Genomic DNA, 8,661 nt, shown 5'->3' with positions numbered 1-8,661 from the left:
ATATGTTAATATTTAGGATTGAAAGAATTAGTTTGCTATATAAAATTCAGATTTTAGATAATGTATGTTTCTTAAAAACTCAAACGATCCTCCACGTTATAAACGAATATTTTCTAAAAGAAAATAGTTAAATATAATTTAAATACTATTTCATTTTTCGAATATCATTTTTGTAAAATCAATCGCAACAAAGATTTTTATTGATATTTTTGCTCTATTATTATTATTTAAAACTAGTTTTATGTTTTCAATATTATGAACAATTTTAAATATTAAATTAAATATTTAGAAAAAATATAAATTGTTTCTAATATGAAATAGATATCTAAAATTGGAACACCAACATTAAGCACGTACAATGTTTTCATAAAAATGAAAAGTGATTGTATTCTCCTTATACTTTTTTTAATTAAAAAATCACATTTTGAAAGAATTACATTAAAAAATCTATTTATAATAGTTATAAATAAAAGTATTAAACTCTCTATCAATATATTCATCATGCGTATATTAAACATTTTATATTTATATCTTTTCATAGTGTTTTTCTATGAAAAAATTCTTCACAAAATAGATATTCTACATTCATAATCAGGAATTGATTGATCGTAATATCAAGTTTACTATCTATATCGATTTGAATTCTATTTTTATCATTAGAATTGTCGGAATAATCAAATCTGTTTCTTATTTTTCTCTTATTTTGAATAATAAATTTTTTTGTTCTTGTTTTTTAACTTTTTTATTTTCTATTTTGTCTTTCATCCATTTTCAGCTTTCAATTTAGTTTTTATATGAAGTTGTATAGTATATAACTAATTTAATTGCTTTTCTGATATTGAATAAATAAGATAACTTATCAAAAAAAGTAATCTAAATATGGAAATTCTATAATTGAACTATTATTGGATTTTTCATATTTGAAATTTCATAAAATTAAAAATACGATATTCAACTTATAAATATTTACGATCATCACAGGCAAATATATCAGCAAAACACAAAAAACATAAATAAGTATGATAAATAATAAAAAATAAATACAAAAAACTTTATTAATTTAGACGAAAGTTATTGAATAATATTATGTTGATCCAAATAAAATGATCAAATTCTTAATAAGATTATTGATATTTATTGAAACTTTATTGAAAATCAAAATTTAATTTAATTAATTTAATATATTTATATCTTATTCTTGCAATAGAAAACAAAATTAGAATTATTACAATTAATTGCTTTGATTAATTTAATTGATTGTTTTTAACAATTTTTTATTTTATTTTTTATGATTATGTTTGAATGAATTATAATTTTTTATAACAATAAAAGATTATTTCTCTCTTTAATGTATTTCTCTCTTTTTCGAAATTTTTATTAATTTTAACAGAAATTTTTTACATATTATGTTAAATTTTAAACTTGTATAAGAAATTGATATTCGAATTTAATGTTGAAATACAATATAAATCCATTACAATATATGATTTATTGCTTTATAATAAAATAAATGATAAAATAATATATTTAAATTGTATTCATTCATTTTCAAGCTCTATATTGATATGTAATAAATATTATTCAATTAGTAAATTTAATCAATTATTATTAAATGGTAAAATCATTTTATATGTAACATTTTAAGAAATACTATTGTTACAGAACATTTTATTATAGATAATATTCACTTATTTAATTAATAATAATTTGTATAATATTAAAGTGAGTAAATGAAATATTCATATGAAAGATTGTCAAATTTTTAAAAATAAATAATATTCTATATTAGATAAACTATTTTATATTTGACTATTTTCCTCTAATTTCTTTTTATGAAATTTGTTTACATTAAATTATCTAAAAATTAAATAATACTTTAAATATATTTTACTTAAATAAATTACTTAAAGATATTTTATAAAATTATTTCATATTAATTTTATAGCATATATTAATAATATTAGCATAGTTTTAAATATTTTAAATAAATGAAAAATGTTAAATTTTAGAAAAATAAATTTCTAAAGTTCATGATTCTAAATCCATTTGTTGCATGTCCACGCAATGTATCACCTTTATTATTATTTTTATTTATTAATGTGAACGAGAATTCTTGTATATTGAAATATTAGAATACGCTCGCAACGATGATATGCAACATGTATAATATAATAAAATAATATAATAGATATAGAAACAGATTAGGTAATAATAAATAGATATTATGTTTTTAATATGAATTTAAATTATTTTAAGCTTTAAATGATAATAATATCAAATGCAATATGCAAATTTTCAATCTATTTTTTATAATGTTAAAACATTCAATGTGCAATATTAAAACAACAATATAAATTATTTATTTTTATTAAAACATTTATATTTGTTGTACTTTATATTTGTTATTAATATCATATATGTATATATATGTATATATTTCTATTTAATAGATTTATAACATTTTTATAAAAATACATATAACATTTTTATAAAAACAATAAGGTATTTCATAAAATCTTTAAATTTAATATTAACAATATTAATAATAAAAATATATATTTTATTTTTTGGGGTATAAAATGTTGGCAGCAAATAAATGATAATAAATAAATGAAATAATAAATGAGTAAATCATGTAAATCATTATGTAAATTATTTCATATTTTTTTCAATGTGGAAGATTTAAATAAATAAATAACAAAAGAATTACTATTTCAAATGGTAAAACTAGAATTAAATAAAAAATAGCTAGAATTAAAATGAGTTTTTCAAATAAAGAATGAATTCTAAATTCAGTCCATGTTATGAACTTATAATATTTATAATAATTCAAATAAGTAAATACTGTTACAAGAATTTCTATATAGATACAGCTTCATTGAAATCCATGTTTTATACCATGTAGATATGTTATACATTATACCATGTAGCCAAGTAATTTATGTACTTAAATATTGTCTTGCATTCGAGCTCATACTTAAATAGCTATCAGTATTATTCCTTTTTTTTCATAAACAATGAACAATCAATGCAGATATCTTCCATAACGATCACACCTAACATTCTCTCTATCTTCCATATCCTCAAACACTCTTTCTTACATCATGTAATCAACAAATCAAACACGTAAAATCTTACCTCTTTTCATTTAACATCAATTTTAAACCAAGAATCACTTCAATGCCATCTAAATCCATTAATATCATTCTCTAAACTCATCTATTGACACATTCGTCTCCACTCATACCTGCCCGTCAAATTAATTTCGATTTCTTATTTCCTCTTCGACTTTTTCACGAAACCAAAAATCTATCAGCCACTGCTACTTACACGAGCCAACAATACAGCTTATGCCAACAAATTAAATCGAAATGAATGAAATAAAAAGAAGAAAAAACTAAAAAATCAAAAGAAAAAAAAAGAAAGTAAAAAAAAAATGAAAATAAAAAAAAAGAAAAGAGAAAAAAGACTTCTCGATGAAGCCTACATTGACGATCGATTCCCGCAGTGAACTGTTAAAATCAGATCTACCGAATGAATTCTCTGGAGAACGACGGTTCTCCCACTTCCACAAGCGCGGCGCTCTTTCACATTTTACTCATTATTCCACTGCGAGATACAACTCGCTCGCATGACGTAACATGTGCGGATAAACGTGGGTTGTGGATAGTTTCAATCGTGGGTGTGCGTGTGCCAGTGGATAGACACGTAGGGTCGAGACTCTTTCGAGCCACGCCTTGTGTTTGCGTCGCCATGCGTGCCACGCACCTCCTACTTAACAAGGTCGTTTCTTTCTTTTCCTGTCTTTTTTTTCATTCCTTTTTTTTGTTTATCTCTGTCATTCAACGATCTTCTCTCTTTCTCTTTGAATATTGTTCTTCTCTTTCTTACTTTTTTAACAAGTCTCGTTCTCCGTTGATTCGTCTTTCTTCCTCTTTAAAATCTTCCTCTATTCTCTTTTCCTCTAACCTTCTTCAATTCCTTTTCTCCTGATACTCATACATTTAGTTGGTGGCTGTTTTTTTGGTATCTTTTTTTTTTTTATTATGCATTTTTATCATATTTGTCTTTTTATTTCTTTTTCTTTCTTTTTGTTTCAGTTTTGTTTTTTTACATCTTCTTGAGAACAGTAACGAAGTATAGTAAGATTTTGCGAATGATCGATTGTTTTATTGGATATTAAATAGTTTTTTTAATTATAGATGTAATAATAATATAAATAAATATTTGTTACGATAGAATTCTTTATTTTTTAGTGATTTTTTTTTATTTAATCATTATTGATATTGTTGCGTAATGCTTAATTTAAAATTTTTGCAAAATTTAGAATTAACATTGTTGACAAAGATTAAATTTTAAATTGCAAAAAGTTTTTACAAATTAATTTAATTATACAATTCCAAGACTTTTAATGGAAATTTCTTCTTAATCGTAACTAAAATTATTAAAATTATAAATGTTGTTCGATTATATTATATGTACTAATGTAATAAATATTTAATTTTATTATTTCATAATATTATGGCATTAATAATTTACTTTACTCGTCTTTTCCGTTATCTCACTTTATTCATTCATTAATTTTTATTGCAACTTATTTCAAGTTTGGATTTGATATTACAGAATAATATTTTATAAAAGTCTCATATTTCTCTTATTATACTTCAAACTATAAACATTGATATATGATTGATTTTCATTTAAATCTAGAGAAGAAATATATATTATAATAATGGATTTATTAAATTAATACAAATTAATACAAATCTCTTAAATGCTTAAATATGAAATAAATTTATATAAAATATATTTCTTTTTAACAATTTTTTTTTAAATTTAAGCTTTTCAAATCTTGTCTTTTAAGATTCAACATATTCTAAAAAAATTTTTAAAAAATGAATGAAGATATATTTTATATGTAAAATAATTTTTTTATGTAATATAATATATATTATTTTTTATAAAATAAATTTGGATAAATAAAATTTTTAAATAGAGAAAAATATATTATAATACTATAATATCGATTTCAATTATTAAAATAGTTATAAAAAAATCTATATTTCGAATTATTATGATATTTCTAATTAATATTGAAATCTATGATTTCTATTTCAATTCCCATATCAATTCTATAATCTATATTATTTTTTCAGGATAATTATTCAAAATAGAAGAAGAAATTCATAAAACATTGAAGTTTTGAAATATTTTTATAATGTAATAATAAAGCATCTCAAATATATTTTCTGTTTTATAAATAAAATAGTATTCATTAATAAAAATTTATAAAAATTTTATTGTCTTATTTATAAATTATTATTTGTAAATTGCAATTTTTTCTTTAATATTTTTCATTCCTCAAAAATCAAGTTAATAGTAATTTTTATCAAAAATATTAAAATTATTACAAAATTAAGAAATTTAATCATAATGAAATTTTAAATATATGAATTTTTAAATGTATAGTTTTATAAAAGATATTATTTAGTTATAAAAGATATTATTATAGTTAAAATATATTATGTAATTTTTAATCAAATAATAAATAATTGTAAAGTAATAAGTAATGATAAATTGTGTAAAGTTCAATAAAATCTAACTAATAATTAATTTTTCTATTTTATTATTTATGATATATAGGAATGTAATTGCACTTATATCAAAATAAAATATATTCGAAATATAATCTAAATTTTAATAAATTAAACACAATAATTCATGCTATTCATGAATTGTATAAAATATAATAAACCAATGAAATCTAATCTAATCTAATCTAATCAACTTATAATTCATTAATTAATTAATTCATTATTTTTTTTTATTGTTATATTATATGCATACAGTCGCTATTAAACGAATATCAAAATAAAATACTATAACTTAAGTTTAACAAAAAACGTTTGAAAATATCTCGAAAACTAAAATCATATGTATATGAAAAAATTGTTTCGAATGATAATCTCGTCAAAATTATCGAAATTAATAAGGAATAATTACCAAATAATCATTTATATATATCGTTTTCGAAATGATTCCAAAATTGATTTTTATATCATTTCTAGGAGAGCTAGATATTGAAAAATAGATTCTGAAAATAACTTATATAAAACTTAATAACTTATATAAAAAACTTATATAAAACAAAACTTATATAAAAATTATTTTAAAATAAATTTAAATCCAATAGTTATAAAAATATTTCTTACAAATAAATTCAATTACAATATAGATTTCATAGGAAATTTTTTTAATTCATATAATTTTAAAATTTGTTGTTGTATTAATTTTTTTTTTGTAATTGAATATCACTAAATTATTGCAATTGCAGATTATTATATGTGCATATCTTTTATAAAATTATTATAAAAAAAGAAGAAATATTTAAATGCTATTGATTTCTTACAAAGCATTACATAAGTCAATCAGTAAGTTAATAAAATAAGTTTACATCTCTGTGTAAAAAAAATATTATTTATTATTACATTATTATTATATAAAAAATATTATTAAGATAAATTATAAAATAAATTTACATATAATTGCTTCTCAATATATTCTTCGAACATCTATAAATATTTATCATAATGAAGAACCGAATTACATCTGAAATCTCTTTCTCAATACCAGATTACACGACATTTAGTAATAATCTTATGTTTTCGAATATTTTATATTCTTTAATGATTGGAATTTGCATTTCATTCAGATATGTATCTGAATAATTGTAATTATAATAATTATAATAAGTGTAATTCTTTGTGAATTATTCATTGAGAATAATCATTTGCCTAAAAAAATTAAGTAATCAAACCCAAGTTCGAATTTCGAATTTGGACGTATTCGTTATATGATGCTCCATACATATAAAAATATCATATCAATACCATATTATATTAATAGTATGTTATATCAATATTGCTTCTATATAGCAATTAATCGGCAGAGATATACATTACTTTCAAAAAAAATTAGAAGAGATAATACTAATAAGGTATAATTTATTTATTGATTGATTTACGTGAATAAAGCAGTTATTTATTTTTCATATTTTTAGGCCAATCTATTGTTTAGTTTCTTCTATTTTCATTTTAATTAACAACAATTAAAATATATTGTAAGGAGCATCATTTTTTTTATACATTACATATAAACAAATATCATTTAATGAAAAAAAAAATATATTTGAAAAATATTCAAAAAACAATTTTGGTCATTATGGAAATTATAATATGATTTTTCTAGATCTTGAAATATTTTATATTATGATATATTTTATATTATGATATATTTTATATTATATTTTATATTATATTATGAATAAAGTCAAATGAGATTTCATTTTAAAGTTATATAAATTTTATTTTAATTATATTTAAAGTTTCAATTTTTTGAAAATATTGATTATTGTTTATTTATTTATTGTTTATTTTATCATTTTAGCAAAATCAAAGAAAATATTTTTTCATTTTTCATAAACTTGTTGAAATTAAAAGTGATATGTAATGAATTTGCAATCAATTAATTAATTAAATATTTCATTATACTAATCAAATCTAATACTAAAACAATAATATCCCGTTATATTTTCAATCTTCTAATTTGCTATTTATCAAATAATAATAATAATAATAATAAAACAATTCAAATAAAATTTTAAATTTTATCAACATTTTATAACGCAATATATCTCGATAAAAATTCGATTCATCATAAAATATTAGAGACAATTGTTCAATATCAATGCTAATTTTCATATTTTCCACTAGATATAATTACTTTTTTTTAAATATAATAACATGTTATATTTATTTTTTATCAAAAAAAAAATGTTAATATTTAATAGAAATAAAAATCTATTATTTAAACTTTCAACGAGAAACTCAAAAAGCAAACATATTCAATATGAAAAAATCATAAAACAGAAATCGCTGATCTCTATTAATAATTAGAAAGCGAGAAAAAATTAATCATTTCCTGCTGATTTTTTCATCCTTTCTATATTTCTTTTCTTTCTTGAACATATGATACGAATCAAATGATACAACAAGATTCTCTTTTTATTCTAGTGATTCGAATTTTTGAGAAGTTTCCCAAGAAGGGATCCACTCGACCAGTCCATTATTCATTGGCCGATTGCAGTTAACATTTAACCTTTTTTCATCTTTTCTCTTCATAGCTATATGAGAAATTACATAATCGGCATGCACGGAAGATGATACTCTAGTCTGGACAGTGTTTTTCGTCGTCATTCTCGTGACGTCAACTTTTTTCCAGATATTTTTTGCCTCGAAGGAACTTCCCCCTGATGTAATTTTAGATATATTATCGCAAAATAAGTCAAAATATAAGAATAATTACACATTACAAGCCCTAATCATTTTGATTTTATAATTTATTTTTGTTGTATAAAATAAAAATTTGTTAATTATTTAATTATTTAATTTTTAATTTATAATTAATTTTTTAATTCAATAGTTATTATTATAAAATATAATATTTATAAATATATATAAAATAAATTAAAAACTAAAATGATAAAAACAAATTAATTAATCAAATTTCAAATATTTTAAATAGAACAAGACAAATTAAAAATAGAAATAGAATATTCAAAATTAATTATATTTGTTTCTTTTTATTTCTTTATATTTAATT

At 19.5% G+C, this 8,661-nt stretch overlaps 1 protein-coding gene across 1 annotated transcript in view; it reads right to left on the bottom strand.

Moving 5' to 3' along the window:
* LOC102677948 overlaps positions 1 to 8,661 on the bottom strand; it is a gene marked incomplete at its 5' end in the record, with an annotated part of 54,559 nt that overhangs the window by 36,566 nt on the left and 9,332 nt on the right. The window lies entirely within an intron of this gene.

This window comes from Apis dorsata, unplaced genomic scaffold, assembly GCF_000469605.1.
Source record: "Apis dorsata unplaced genomic scaffold, Apis dorsata 1.3 scaffold_951, whole genome shotgun sequence".
Classification (NCBI taxonomy): Eukaryota; Metazoa; Arthropoda; class Insecta; order Hymenoptera; family Apidae; genus Apis; species Apis dorsata.
The sequence above is the reverse complement of the archived record's forward strand: the minus strand, read 5'-3'. Positions and strand labels throughout refer to the sequence as shown.